Source organism: Staurois parvus, unplaced genomic scaffold, assembly GCF_062004578.1.
Source record: "Staurois parvus isolate SC_StPar_1 unplaced genomic scaffold, SC_StPar_1.0 ptg001087l, whole genome shotgun sequence".
Lineage (NCBI taxonomy): Eukaryota > Metazoa > Chordata > Amphibia > Anura > Ranidae > Staurois > Staurois parvus.
The window spans coordinates 948,360-963,741 of NW_028318883.1; the positions used below are offsets into that span (position 1 = coordinate 948,360).

At 46.6% G+C, this 15,382-nt stretch overlaps 1 protein-coding gene across 4 annotated transcripts in view; it reads left to right on the forward strand.

Moving 5' to 3' along the window:
- GNAS (GNAS complex locus) overlaps positions 1-15,382 on the forward strand; it is a 194,491-nt gene that overhangs the window by 91,340 nt on the left and 87,769 nt on the right. The gene's annotated exons all lie outside the window — the stretch shown is intronic.

Below are 15,382 nucleotides of genomic sequence, written 5' to 3' on the forward strand. Positions count from 1 at the left end.
CCTTATCCCTAGTACAGGCACTTTATACCCCCTATGGGGTCCTTCAAACCCCTTATCAGTAATACAGTCCCTATATACCTCCTATGGGGTCCCCTGAACACCTTATCCCTAGTACAGGCACTTTATACCCCCTATGGGGTCCTTCAAACCCCTTATCAGTAATACAGTCCCTATATACCTCCTATGGGGTCCTCTAAACCCCCTTATCCCTATTACAGGCCCTTTATACCTCCTATGGGGTCCTCTGAACCTCTTATCCTTATTACAGCCCATTTATACCCCCTATAGGTCCTCCGACTCCCTTATCCCTAGTACAGGCTTTTATACCCCCTATGGGGTTCTCTGAACCCCTTATCCCTAGTATAGGCCCTTTATACCCCCTTTGGGGTCCTCAACCCCTTATCCTTAGTACAGGCCCTTTATATACCCTAGAAGTCCTTCAAATCCCTTATTCCTACTACAGGCCATTTATACCACCTATGGGGTCCTCCGAACCCCTTATCCCTAGTACAGGCCCTTTATACTCACTTTGGGACCTTCCAAACTCTTTTCAGTAGTACAGTCCCTTTATACCTCCTTATGGGGTCCTCTGAACCCTCTATTTCTAGTACAGGCCCTTTATTCCCCCAGAAGGGTCCCCCAAACCTCTTATCAGTAGTACAGGCCCTATATACCTCCTTGGGGGACCTCTGAACTCGTTATCTTTAGTACAGGCCCTTTATACCCTCTGTGGGTCTTCTGAACCCCCTATCCCTAGTGTAGGCCCTTTATACCTCTTATGGGGTTCTTTGAACCCCTTATCACTAGTACAGTCCTCCTAATATCCCCTATGGGGTTCTCCAGACCCCTTATCCCTAGTATACCCCCTTTGAGGTCCTCTTAACCCCTTATCCCTAGTACTGTCTCCTTATACATCTTATGGGGTCCTCTAAATCCTTTATCACTAGTGGAGATCCTTTATACCCCTCATGGAGTCCTCCTTATCCCTTGTACACTCCTTTTATACCTTCTATGGGTCCTCCAAACGCCTCTTCACTAGTACAGTCCTTTTATACCTCCTGTGAAGTCCTGCAAACCCCTTTTCTGTAGTACACAACATTTTTATACCCCTATTGGGTCCTCCAAACCCTGGTGTTGTTAATATAAGTTGACGCTTCTTATGGGAGCCTTCGAACCTCTTAAACTGGCGGCCCTCCAGCTGTTGCCAAACTACAAGTCCCATGAGGCATTGCAAGATTGACAGTTCCAAGCAAGATTCCCAAAGGCAGAGGCATGATGGGACTTGTAGTTTCGCTACAGCTGGAGGGCTGCCAGTTTGACATCCCTGGATCTATAGGGTCCTCTAAAACCCTTATCTCTAGTATAGTCGCTTTGCACCTCCTGTATCATCCTCTGAACCCCTTATCACTGATACAATCCCTTTAACTCCTGTGGAGCCCCACAAACCCCTGATCTTTTGGTACAGTCCTTTATTCCTCCTTTTGGGACCCTTCAAGCCCCTTGTCACTCCATGTGGGGTCCACCAAACCTCTTATCTCTAGTTTACTCCCTTTATATCCACTATGGGATCCTCCAAACCTTTGCGGCTAGTAAAGTTCATTTTATACCTCCTTTTGGGGTTAGTCTTAACTCACCTCTAGTACAGTAAACTCCTTGCGGGCTCCTGGGAATACTTCTCTATAGTACAGTGCATGCAATTCAGCTGTGGGCTTTTCAGAATCCCTTACCTTTAGGGCAATCTATTAACACCCCTTTATGGAGTCCACTGAATCCCTTCTCTCCAGTCCAACCCATTCATTCCCCTTATGAGACCCTTTAAACCCCTTCCCTCTAGTACAGCCCTATCATAGCCCTCCTGGGGGTCTCCAGAACCCTGATCTTAAGTACAGTCCAATAGCAACCCCTGTGTTGCCATTTGAACCTCTGATCTGTAGAACAGCCCACAGACAACAATATTCTCCCAACCCTCAATGTTAATGTACAGCCCTTTGACACCAACCAGGGGGTCCCTAATACTCCTGATCTGCAGCGCAGTTCACCTCCATCTCTAGTGGGGTCTTCCAAACCCCACTACTTTAGTAAAGCCCACTAACCCCTCTTATTAGGCCCTCCAAATCCTTAATACTCCCTGCGGGGTTCTCTGAACCTCTGATCTGCGCAGCTTGAACACACTGCCATCAAAGTTTGCCCCGTCATTAATCTGTAGTATAGATCGTTCATACCTTCTGTGGGGTCCATTGGATCCCTGATTTGTAGTGCAGTTCACTAGCACCTCTAGGTCCCCTGCATTTCTAACCTGCAGCAAAACACATTTACAACACCAGTCAGGTTTCCTGAACCCCTAATCTTTGGAACGGTCCATCAGAACTCCCAGACTGGTTTTCCTGTGTCCGGTCTGTTGCACAGCCAGCTTCCCCCCATGGGGTGATCACTAGTTCTGATCTGTATTGTAGTTCACTAAAATCACTATTTGGATTATCTGAACCCCTAAACTGTAGTACAGATTGCTGATCACTGGCCTTTGACTGCCAATTTTGTAATGTCCCAGCTGTTCCCAATGTGTGGAATGGTTAACCAACCCCTAATCTATAGCACAACTGCTTTAGGAAGAGTCATAATCCAAGTAACATATTGCTGCTGTCTTCTGACAAAATCTGTAACAATAGCTACAGATCCGCATTACGTATCACTGAGCCCCAAATCCATGTGAAAGCTGATTGACACCCAATCACGGTTTTTGCTGTTCTGTTTTATAATCTGGTTACTACTGTAATTTGAATGTGTTTTTAAATGTGTAATATCCCACTAAACGTCTGTGAATATGGGTACCCTGTAAACTGTATTACATGCCTCTCACCCCCAACTCTGCTGTACTCCGTTAACACCATTTGTCATTTTCTAAGTTCCCTGCTACTGTCCTGTCAACTCCTTCAAACCTGTAAAACTCACCACCCTGTTGTCTTGCAACGTGTTTTTTTTTTTTTTTTTTGTCTTAAAAACCCAAAATCTGCACTCCAGTTAAAGTGACCATAAACTCCAAAAAAAAAAAATTCAAGTATGTAATCTCATCTAGAAGTCCCCCCGCTGCGATCTGACTTCCTGTCAGAGGGTGACTACATTCATTCTCCATTGTCCCGATGTAAGTAGAGTAGTAACCCTCTCTTGCTCCTTCCTGTGATGGATTATAGCACACTTTCTCAACTGGGGTGCTTTCAGGCGTTTTCAGGGGTGCCCTGGCAAAATGCAAAGTGCCCAAAAATTGTATACAAGCCAGTAGGTGGATCAAGCCTGCCTTTTAGTTACACAAAGCCATAGGTTTTCATTGTGTGCTTTTACAACCTGCCAGCATCCTAACAACCAATTGCATCATTCGTTGATAAGGAGGATGTCAGGCGCCTGCCCAGTGTCCTTGTTTGGCCCTCCCCTGCCCCTCTTTATCAGCAGTGGGGTCACAGCTGAGTGAGAGAGAAACTAAGGGAGAAACACTGGAATGCTAATCGGTACCAGTTTGCAAAGTAATATTTGCTTTGGAAGAATAAATCACCTCTAACGTTGGGTGTCCTACGTGTGTGGATGTTGCTGCGTTATGTAAAGCTATTAGAATAGTTTTTTACATTTTAGAATCGGGTTCCCCGGGACTGTCCATCATTTTAAAGGGTGCCTCGGGACTGTCCATCATTTTAAAGGGTGCCTCGGGACTGTCCATCATTTTAAAGGGTGCCTCGGGACTGTCCATCATTTTAAAGGGTGCCTCGGGACTGTCCATCATTTTAAAGGGTGCCTCGGGACTGTCCATCATTTTAAAGGGTGCCTTGACTGAAGAGGTTGAGAAACACTGGATTAGGGGCTATGTACTATGGAAACTGTAGTGTGCTACTGTGCGCTGCTCGTTCCTTACGTCGGGAAAGGGGGGTGAAGGATAGGTTTGGGAGCTCAAGGAGGCAGCAAAAAATGATTTAATGGAAAATTCGCTTACAGGGCCATTAAATAGTGGATGTGTTGAGATTATTTTTGAAGACTAAGGATGTTTGATGTCACTTTAACTGGCTGCTCACTGTCATCAAATTTAAACTGGTTACCATACCACCACCTACCACTATTCGTTCATAAAGGTTCTTGACGGACTTTTACCCATCGGTTACAGTCATTTGTATACTTTAGAACCATAGACTCCTATATTGTATGAATACCTTGCAAAGCATCACTGTATTTCACCCCAAAACCTATCTGACTAGTCTCCTTTTTTTTTTTCTTTTTTTTTTACCCCTAAATCTGAGTCCTGTTTGATTGTGATATCTGAAAGAGACTGAATAATATCCAGCCTGTACCGCTACGCTGGGATCTTTTCCTCCAACTGCTTTCTACTGTACGCTGAACCCAACATCTGGAAGAAGTGTGTTGTCCTGCTTACTTTGCTTTGCTTACCCTGCCTAACTTAAGCTGCATTTTTGACTACTATATTTGATATAATTTGGGTATATACCATACCTGACCTCCTGCAGCAAGCAACATTTATGTCACGTGTCTCAAAAGGCTAGAGACTAGAGACAGTTCCAGCATACCTTAGTTTGGAATCAGCACTGATCACTCTGTCGGGCTTTTTCTAAACCTTGAGAGTGCAACATCCTGGTGCAGCTCTGCATAGAAACCAATCTGCTTCCCTTTGCTTTCTTCTTTTTTTTTGAGGCAAAGTTTAATTGAACAACCTGAAGTTAGAAACTGATTATCTATCATGCACAGCTGCACCAAATTTTGCACTCTCCAGTTTTAGTAAATCAACCCCTATAAGACCGGCCATACATGGGTCGATTTTTCTTTAGAAAATTGGACCTAGGAATAATTGGCCGATTTTTTTGCTCTCTTAGTGGGGCAATGGCACCGGCCGATTTTCGTGGGTCCTCCTCATTTCGTTTATCGTGCATGCTGGAAAATGTGTGAAAAACGACTGATTTTCGAAATCATTGGTGGCACCATCGGATTACAGAACAGACTATGTTTTTGTTTTTCGATCGAAAAATCGTTTGGTATTCGACCCATGCATGGCCTGCTTTAATCTTTCTGTAACGAATATGTGTAAGGACTTCAAAATGGAGTAACTACCGTCTGGGTACTCTGCGCACTCCGTTAATCTGGTGTCTTCTCTTACCTGACCCGGCGTGATTATCTGAATCAAGATGTGGCAAAATTGTATTGCCTAATAGCTGCCACCTCTGTGTCATCTAGGCAATATTTCTGTTCATGTATGCGAAACTGAAAGTTCCAGCACTCTTTACCCTGAGATCAGTTTCACCTTCTAGAAAACAGTTTACACTGACACCTAGTATAGTGTATCCTCACTGACATATTTGGTTCCTCCCATATCAGACCGATTAAGTTCCACTGGCCTGTTTCTTTAGACCAGTAGCCAACCCCACCAGCACAGTCAGGAATGCAGAAGCACAAAGGCCAGGAGTTAGGTAGCCAAAGCATTCAACTTTTTTTTTTTTTTAGTTCATTTTCCTAGACCCGAAGGACCACTTACTAAGATCTGTGAATTTGTCTACTCTTGAGTTGTTTCAGAACCTTAACTCCTATCTTTGTATGCTGGGATTTGAAGTCGGTGGCACCTATGTCAGGTGTCTTCAGTTAAGTAGTTCAGATCTTTGGACTATTAATGGTCTATGCCAGCTTTTCTCAACTCTTTTACATGGTGGAAGGCTTAATATAGCTCTCAGGTCTCCTGGAACCTCTGCTAATAATTATCTCTACAGCCCGTGGTACATTGGTGTGCGTAGTAAGACACCTTACTGTGGTTCGGCATGCTGCGCTTGTGCGGGCACTACAGCCTATTCATTTAAATAGGCAGCAGTGCCTGCTTTTTCCTGCAGAAAAAAGGTTCCTGCACCTTTTTTGAAATGTGAACATATGCAGGATGTTGAAGAACTTTGCGATTCTGTGTACAGGAATGCCATGTGTTTCAATGGAGTGGGGGTGCCATTAAGAGTTTTGTTTTTGGCTACTTGCAGGCGTGGGAATGCATGTAAATTGCACCAATGTGAACCCATTTGATATGTACGGATAGATAAGGACATGGCATACTTGGTGATATTTTACACGCAGGGCTGGTAAAAATGAAATTATTTTCAGAAATAATATTGAAAATATACAAATGATAGCCAGAAAATAAATGCAGGCAGTGAAAATTGTAGCGTGCCTTCACATTGATAATTTGATTGTGACGGCGCCCCTTAGGCTGGTGGTCAGTGGAGAGGGTGCCCCTTAGTTTGGTGGTCGGTGGGGACGGCGCCCCTTTAGGTTGGTGGTCGGTGGGGACGGCGCCCCTTTAGGTTGGTGGTCGGTGGGGACGGCGCCCCTTTAGGTTGGTGGTCGGTGGGGACGGCGCCCCTTTAGGTTGGTGGTCGGTGGGGACGGCGCCCCTTTAGGTTGGTGGTCGGTGGGGACGGCGCCCCTTTAGGTTGGTGGTCGGTGGGGACGGCGCCCCTTTAGGTTGGTGGTCGGTGGGGACGGCGCCCCTTTAGGTTGGTGGTCGGTGGGGACGGCGCCCCTTTAGGTTGGTGGTCGGTGGGGACGGCGCCCCTTTAGGTTGGTGGTCGGTGGGGACGGCGCCCCTTTAGGTTGGTGGTCGGTGGGGGCGGCGCCCCTTTAGGTTGGTGGTCGGTGGGGGCGGCGCCCCTTTAGGTTGGTGGTCGGTGGGGGCGGCGCCCCTTTAGGTTGGTGGTCGGTGGGGGCGGCGCCCCTTTAGCTTGGTGGTCGGTGGGGGCGGCGCCCCTTTAGCTTGGTGGTCGGTGGGGGCGGCGCCCCTTTAGCTTGGTGGTCGGTGGGGGCGGCGCCCCTTTAGCTTGGTGGTCGGTGGGGGCGGCGCCCCTTTAGCTTGGTGGTCGGTGGGGGCGGCGCCCCTTTAGCTTGGTGGTCGGTGGGGGCGGCGCCCCTTTAGCTTGGTGGTCGGTGGGGGCGGCGCCCCTTTAGCTTGGTGGTCGGTGGGGGCGGCGCCCCTTTAGCTTGGTGGTCGGTGGGGGCGGCGCCCCTTTAGCTTGGTGGTCGGTGGGGGCGGCGCCCCTTTAGCTTGGTGGTCGGTGGGGGCGGCGCCCCTTTAGCTTGGTGGTCGGTGGGGGCGGCGCCCCTTTAGCTTGGTGGTCAGTTGAGAAGAATGCCGCCTTATAGATGTCCAAAAAGATCATTGTCACTAGTTATTTATCTTTGAGGCAGAAATGAATTGCCAAGGAACCCCTAGGAACCTTGGTTGAAAGAAGCTAGTCTATGCTGTGTTTGATGCCAAGCCTTGGGCACTGTTGAAAATGGTTCATTAATACAAATCTTTGTGAGCTATTTTTAATTCTCAAATGTTTTGTAACTTCCTGTTCTGTCTGAAACAAATCTTGCTCTGTTTTGTTTGCAAGTACAGTAAAAAAAAAACTCGGATATTACTTCTGCGGAGGGTAATTCCTCCTAAAGACTGATATTTCAGGTTTTTGTAGGTGAGGGTAGGTTGAACCTCTCACCTGCCTCCTTGTATCTCTTGGGAACTATGACAACTATTCAGCTAAGTTTTGTGTTCTTTAGTGCTGTGGCCATTATGAGGTCTCTTTATTTCCCATTTCATATTATGACTTTAAAAATGTCAGGTTGGAGCAAGCTGACCCTTTAAGAAAGTTGCTGGATTATAGCCCCCCCCCTAAGGCCTTATGCATACTGCTGCACTTTTTAGGAGCTTTTGGCGTGGTTTTTTTTTTTGTTGTTCATTTGGTTTTTTTTTTTTGGTTTTTTTTCCCCTTGAACTAAACTCAATAAGAGCCTATGTGTCCATGCACACACAGGCTTTATCAGAGTTTAGGGGCAGTTAAACATCCCTCTCCTGAATGCATCTCGTTCAGAAAAAGAACTTTTTGGCCAAAATCGCCAGATGCAGCAAAATCTCATCTATACGTGCCTTAGTACTGGACACATTTAGCACTTGGCTGTTGATTCATTTCAATGGCAAGTACTCTGGCTAATGAAATAAACGTCAAAATGCTAAAAGTGATACTGTTTACGTTAGTTTTAGCTGCGTTTTTTTAGGGTTTTTTTTTATTTCTTTCCCCTGCTGCCAGTAGAGTAAACGTTCCAGTGCACATGTAGCCTTACTAGTTCTCTACTTTCATCTTCAATTTCTGAAATGACTAACATACTTCTACTGGCATTTCTACAACTAACTACCTGGTTTGTCCTGCCGCAATGCAGTGGTTGAATGGGTTACTGGCGCTTAAAGGGTGCACCAAAACTGAAATATGTAATATTGTGTGAATAATAAAAAAACGAAAAATTGCAATAAATCCATGAAAAAGCCCACTTTTTTTTACAGAAAGTGAGAACTTTGACATCTGAGTAACATTGAATGACATTGCTCTGTTTGATGCCATATTAGGAAAAAGGAGACCGAAAAATGGCAGTGCCAGGTTTATTCTATACTGGACAGGAAGTCAGCTGTGTTTTGGAAACTCTCTCTTCCCTCTATACCACTTAGGTTTAACTATCTTCTTCTGTTATGATGATCTCCTTAAACATTTGCGTATGTGTCCTTGAATGCTTTTAAAAGGAGTTTATATAAGCAGCTTGTAATTTATGCTTAATCGCTCTTTAAAATGTCATATTGCTCATTTATTTGTGATACTGCAGACTGGTATGTGATTAAATTTAAAGGATACGTTCACCTTTTAGTAACATGTTACACCTGTATTGATACGGTCACACTGTAAAATCAGCGTGGCTGTGCAGGGCTCCGCCTACACAGATGTGGTGTTCATTCACAGACATCAATGAATGAACTACAAGTCCCATCTGCCACCGCTGCAGATGGTTTGTAGTTTTCAATGGACTCTGAGTGTCCTTTCACTGTTCCTAAACCTCTGAAACTTAATGGCCTATATGGAGGTACAGACTCTAAATGCAGAAGCTTGACTTTGCACCCACAGTCTACTGCTGTGCAAGCTCTTGAGAAAAAAATAAATGCACATTTAAAATTTTTTTTTTTCTTAATTGCCTCCAAAAACCCGTGTGTTTTTAGTTGTTTTTAAGATGAACTTGGCCTTTAAATAGATTTAGCTTCTTCATTTGTGATTATGATTTGTCCTATTTGCTGACAGTTGCTCAATGTAAGAAACAACTAGGTGGTACTTTGCCCTTAGGGTTGAACAAATGTATAGTGAATTCAGGAGCCACCCCGCCTGGGTGGGACAGAGATGTTGTGGTTTTTTTTTTATTTTTTTTTTGTAGGATTTTAGCTTCTGAAAATTATCCAGCTGGTTTCCAGAGCGGGAGGTTCGGCGTTTGGAATTTTTGGCACTGAAGCCTCATTGACACAGGTGTACCTATTTGTACACCCAGGTGAAGGGGCCCCTATGCCTGCATGAGATGCACAGGTGTTTTGCGTGTCTGCAGCCAGTCCTATTCATGCCCCTCCACCAAACTTTACACTTCTCACAGTGCAGTCAGGCAAGTACTGTTCTTCTGGCCACCGTCAAACCCAGACACATCCATTGGATTGCCAGATGGAGAAGTGTGATTCGTCACTCCAGAGAACATGTCTCCACTGCTCTAGAGTGCAGTGGCGGCGTGCTTTACACCACTGCATTTTCATTGCACTTGGTGATGTAAGGCTTGGATGCAGCTGCTCGGCCATGGAAACCCATTCCATGAAGCTCTCTACGCACTGTTGTGCTAATCTGAAGGACACACCAAGTTTGGAGGTCTTTAGCTATTGACTCTGCAGGGAGTTGATGACTTCTGTGCACTTCAGCATGCGCTGACCCCGCTCTGTCACTTTACGTGGCCTACCACTTGGTGGCTGAGTTGCTGTTGTTCCCAGTTGCTTCCACTTTGTTATAATCCCACTAACAGTTGACCGTGGAATATTTAGTTGCCAGGAAATGTCACGGATGGACTTATTACACAGGTGACAACCTATCACGGGACCACGCTTGGAGTCACTGAGGTCCTGAGAGCGACCCATTCTTTCACAAATGTTTGTAGAAGCAGTCTGCATGCCTAGGGGCTTGATTGTATACACCTGTGGCCATGGAGGTGATTGGAACACCTGAATCACATGATTGGCTGGCTGGACCAATACTTTTGGCAATATAGTGTATGTATCTTTTTGTTGGGTGGACTTCAACGCTGAGAGGCCGCATACATGTGGCCCTATGTAAACCATTTCTGTGCTGAAAGCATGCACCTTGTGCGCTCTCAGCATAGTTACTGGGGGGGGGGCCGGCCTGGTAAGCTTTCAATGCATACATGCGATCAGAAGCTTTCCAATCATGTGACCTCTTGACAGCCAATCACAGCTTCACAAGACCTCTCCACCTCTTGCCATTTATAAGCTCTTAAAGGGCCCGGAGGTGGCAGCGGAAAGGGGTTAAAACCACGGACAGCTATCTGTGTACCAGATTGCAATGCATGGCTTGAATTTGTACACCAATTCTGGGTATATATGGTCAAATCTACATCAAAATGCCATTTTTTTGCTTCACCTATTTTCATCCTTTATCTCCGTTCTGCTTTTTGCTGCTGATCTCCTGCTGTCTTTTGCTAGCCACTACCTGTCTATATGTACTCATCAGAGTGTGGAGCTGTCTGGATATTACTTTTGTCAGGATGGGTTTCCCGACTGTGACAATAGTGGACCACGCCAGTGTAATGTGTATTTAAACTGATACTTGGGGGTTGATTTACTAAAACTGGAGTGTGCAAAATCGGGTGCAGCTCTGCATAAAGACCCATCGGCTTCCAGTTTTTTTGTGAAAGCTTAGTGGAACAAGCTGAACTTAGAAGATGATTGGCTACCATGCACAGATGCATCAGATTTTGCACTCTCCAGTTTTAGTAAATTAATCCCTTGTAGTCTACATTGGAAGCCCCTGTGATGGCATCATAATGTAGTAGAACCATTGTGCGATAAAGTGTTGTCACCCTAGAACAGGAAGTGCATGGCCAGATACCTTTTGTGGCAGGATAAATGGGCATTATTTTAATAGAAGATGCAGATATAAAATATTGAAAATTTAGAAGTTGCATTTAATATGTTAAAGCATATATGAGATGTTGGTGATTGGTTTATACATATACTTTATCTAGAATTGAAATTACATTTTTCAGGTAAATCGGGGGTATTGAATTAAAATTCAAGGAGTTCCGGTCAATAAAATCTTCTTCTGGCCGAGGTCCAAAAATAAATGTCCCCTTTAGGTTCCCCCTCCAGAGTAATTTATTACATTGGGTGCCACCATCAGACTTCCCTCATAAATCAGTTGCTACTGTCAGAGTACCCCTCTATATCAGGCGTTCCCATCAGAGGGCCCCCTTAAGTAATGTGTTGCCATCAGAGTGCCCCCTTACATTCAAAGTGCCTCTTTCCATCACATTTCCCCATCCCAGTGCCCCATTCTACCGGGGTGCCCCTTTCCATCACATTTCCCCACCGGGGTGCCCCTTTCCATCACATTTCCCCACCGGGGTGCCCCTTTCCATCACATTTCCCCACCGGGGTGCCCCTTTCCATCACATTTCCCCACCGGGGTGCCCCTTTCCACCCGGGTGCCCCTTTCCATCACATTTCCCCACCGGGGTGCCCCTTTCCACCCGGGTGCCCCTTTCCATCGTATCTCCCCACCGGGGTGCCCCTTTCCATCGTATCTCCCCACCGGGGTGCCCCTTTCCATCGTATCTCCCCACCGGGGTGCCCCTTTCCATCGTATCTCCCCACCGGGGTGCCCCTTTCCATCGTATCTCCCCACCGGGGTGCCCCTTTCCATCGTATCTCCCCACCGGGGTGCCCCTTTCCATCGTATCTCCCCACCGGGGTGCCCCTTTCCATCGTATCTCCCCACCGGGGTGCCCCTTTCCATCGTATCTCCCCACCGGGGTGCCCCTTTCCATCGTATCTCCCCACCGGGGTGCCCCTTTCCATCGTATCTCCCCACCGGGGGGGGCCCCCTTTCCCTCGTATCTCCCCACCGGGGGGGGGGCCCCTTTCCCTCGTATCTCCCCACCGGGGGGGGGGCCCCTTTCCCTCGTATCTCCCCACCGGGGGGGGGGCCCCTTTCCCTCGTATCTCCCCACCGGGGGGGGGGGACCCTTTCCATCGTATCTCCCCACCGGGGGGTCCCCTTAACATAAAATAAGCAGCATGCTGATGGGCATATTCTATGTTGTGGCCATCAGAGTGCCCCTGAAAGAACACACCCTACCTTGAGGGCAGACAGGAGCGGGAGGCAGGATCTTTTCGGGATCCCTGCTGACGGGGGTGTGCGCTTGTGGACAGGCAGGGAGCAGGAGCTGGGAGAGACAGTGAGCTACAAGGGGTGGGGTGCGTGATGTCGTTGGTTGTTGAGTGGTGGATCTGGCATTCTAGTCTGTCGGCCTGGTGGTCCAGGCGGGAGCTCTTCTCGCGCCGTTTTCGGACCACGGTCTGCCATTTAGTGACCGCTGAGGTAAATGTTGGGAGCACCGATTTTATATTGCTCAGACTTGTAGTTTGTAAACGTTTTCTGCTTCACCCACTTGGTATGCCCCTGAGGTCTCTCTTCCAGGAGGATTTTATGGTGTGGTATAGAAGTGAGATATGAGAAGGGTTTATTCAGCCCTATCAGGTGAATTGTGTTGGTGTCTGCCAGGGGAGTCTGTAATTGAGATCGGACATTGTTGTGCTTCTAAATCTCTGTGCTTTATTATAGGGTGTTCTGCTTTCAAGGCAATTCTGCTGTTGTCCATCTAGACTTCTGGTTTTATCTAGCCCTATGACGCTCCGGCCTCAGGAACTTGTTTGTTTCAGTGTCCAGGTCAGCAGAGCCCCTTCTCTTCATTCTGCATCTTGGATGCTCTTGAGTTGGCCTATTACTGCTGATTACTAGGCATTCACTGAAGAGCTCACTGCTGCCAGCTGGCACAAGTCTCTCCATGATGGCTTTGCCTCTTGTTTGACAGTTGAAAACTCTTCCCACCAAAGACATTTCAGTTATGTGTGAATACTAGAGAGCTCATTACCCCATGGATTCCAGTACTCCTTGGAACCTCAGCAAGAAGATCTTTCTGTGAACTCTCTCCTTAGAATGTATTGAAGATGGCAACTCTAAACAAGCTCTCTGAGCTTTGGAAGGTGGACTGCCGTAACACTAGAAAACGGCCTGTACTGGACTAGCAACTGAAGCTGTTAGGCTGAATTGAAATGCTTGTGTTAGTCTGGTCACAAATACGTATGCCCTTGTACTCCAGGGGGTTTCGTGAGCCTTTTCTTTTTTGCTAATTTGCAGATTTGTGCTTCTGAAACGTATTTGTTGGATCCTTAAAGCTGAACTACAGGCAGATATAAGTCACAAAGTGTAAGCTCCTGAATTTAACTCTGTATCTGCTTCTTGCAATCTATAGCGAAGCTCAGAATGAGGAAAGGAGAAGCTTGCTGTTAGGAGAGAGCAGAATAACACAGGTGAGCTCATCAGGCTGTTTATCTTTTCACTGTCCACTCACCGGCTGGGGGAGAGACGAGATCTGTAATGCCTGGTTCACATCTATGTGGCAGTGCGGGCCACGTTTTGCATGGGCACAAAAGCCCATTCATATAAATGGACTCCCATGCCTGTGGCACGCAGGTAAGAAGTCCCTGCACTTCTTTGGAAAACGCAGCCCACACGGAAACCTTGGTTCCCAGTACGATTGTGTTTTCCAGTGCAGGCGGCGTGCCATTAGAACTAATGGCACCCGCCCGCGGGTCCGCAATCCTCTGTGCGGGTGGTGTGACCGCACAGGTTTCCGTGCGGATCCGCAGCGGCACCTCCCGCATAGATATGAACCTAGGATAAGTGTGAATACAGCAGAAAAAATCACTTCTTCTCTCCTGCCAGACAGGGCTGTGGTGTGTGGCAGAGCTGTGTAAAATCTTGCAACTGGATGGGCAGGAATATACATTTATTTGTCGAGTAAAACCTCTTCTATCTATGTATTTCACTGTGTGCCCAGTGATCAGCTTTAATTGTACAACCTGTGTTATACCTATTCATAAAGTTACGTACCTGCCTTTTTATAAATCATTTGGGTGTCTAATTCGTCTATATTGTTCGCCATTTTTGTCTACCAGAGGCAAAAGCTTGGCCATACAGGGTGTGATTATTATTTATTTATTTATTTTTTTTTTGGTCTATACCGGCTGATTTGGCTAAAATCCGTACCATGGGTGGATCTGTCAGCACCATCTGGCTTGACGTACACGAATCAAACTCAACTGAGCCGTGTGGAAAATTGTCAAACAGTGAAAACAACCATTCAGATTAAGTCACTGTTGGGTATTCTGACAGCCTCTGGTGACCGCTGTCTAAAATAACTTGTAGGGGAGATTACTAATCATGGATAGAGGACTCTGTCTTGTTGAGCCCATAGGCTGAAGTAGTTGTCTTGTTGAGCCCATAGGCTGAAGTAGTTGTCTTGTTGAGCCCATAGGCTGAAGTAGTTGTCTTGTTGAGCCCATAGGCTGAAGTAGAGGTATCTAGGTGTGTAAGTCTGAGATTCAGAGTGGGCCTTTTAATTCTGTGATCATAACTGTCCAGAAAGTCAATATCAATCTGCATATCTCAGCACATGTTGGCTTCCTCAGGTTCCAGTCCTGGTGTCTGTGGCAATTTGGCTGAGCTTTACAATGTAGCTAAGAATATTCCACTTTTTCCAAATCAGAAAAGGCAAACTTTTGTTTCCATTTTATATGCTTCTATGTGAATAAAGGACCAAAGTAACATACATGAGTACCAATGACCCTACAGCAAAACCAAGGTGGATGGAGTCGGGGTACATAAGTAGCGGGTTAGTTCAGTTTCTTGTTAGGGAATGTGCCTCAAGTGGTTGTTGTCTTGTTGGGTCAGTGAGAGAAGCATTATGCGTACACATGAATGCTAAGCACCACAAAATGTCTAGGATTACTTATGGTGCAACCCCTAGTCAAGGCTTCATTAAAGGAGAAGTGTGGGCAAAGCTATTTTGGCTGTTTTTCTGTGGATCACAGGAGTGCGCTTAGTTTTGCACTCCTGTGACCAAGATACAGCAGGATAAAGTCCGCTGTTGGCTGACGTCACAGAGCTGGTTCGGGTTCTGCAGAGATCACAACAATGTCCGGATCTGCCCAGATGGCTGAGCGTGCCGCTGAGAGCCTGAGCCAGCTGCTCCCATCCCCTTCAGAGCCTGGCAGTCCAGTGAGCACTGGAGAGGCAGAGAGAGCCAATGACTCACTGAAGATTGAGAACTGAATGATCAGCTTTAGCTCTCGGTTATCTATCTTGGAGGTTACGGGACAGATGCAGCATCGGACCAATGGTGGTGCACCCAGGTGAAGCCCACACTTCTTTTAACCTCTTTACGCCGGCACCTC